We start from the raw sequence: 601 nt of genomic DNA on the forward strand, positions 1-601 counted from the left end.
GGCTAGAGTCGCTTTGAACTCGTGCATCTTCGGAAGCGGAGCTGCGCAGAAAGTTACAAAAAATGTCGTGCACACCGCCACGCGAAACGACGTCGCGCACACTCAAAGCGAAATTGTGGACGCGTCGAGTATAAATCAGCCTTGAGCGTGTGTGCGTTAGATACAGTGAAGACAGCGCGTTAGTTTAGAACTCCTCTAATTTTTTTTTTTTATTGTAGAGAGTGTGTTAATTTGTGCAATGATAACCTGCCAGCAATGTAAATTATTTTTTAAATATATTAGAATGAGTACATTACAATATAAATGTATTAGAACAAGTACATTATTTTTTATGGGCTTAAAAACAAGATGCAAACAATCAGAATATTGTACCTGGTGGGGAGTGCCCAATGTAAACATGAAACATATGCCATTACCTATATTGTACTGTGGTACAGTTATGGAGGCCCTTCATAATGCAGAGGTCAACTGCCTGCTCTGCCAATAGTTAGAAATTCTGCTGAGGTCAAATTCAGTGCAGTCTTGAATCGTGATACGTATTGCATCGTGGCCTATGTATCGTGATACGTATCGTATCGTGACTTTGCTGGTGATACACAGC

This window comes from Sinocyclocheilus anshuiensis, unplaced genomic scaffold (assembly GCF_001515605.1).
Source record: "Sinocyclocheilus anshuiensis isolate Anshui unplaced genomic scaffold, SAMN03320099.WGS_v1.1 scaffold5087, whole genome shotgun sequence".
NCBI classification, from domain to species: Eukaryota; Metazoa; Chordata; class Actinopteri; order Cypriniformes; family Cyprinidae; genus Sinocyclocheilus; species Sinocyclocheilus anshuiensis.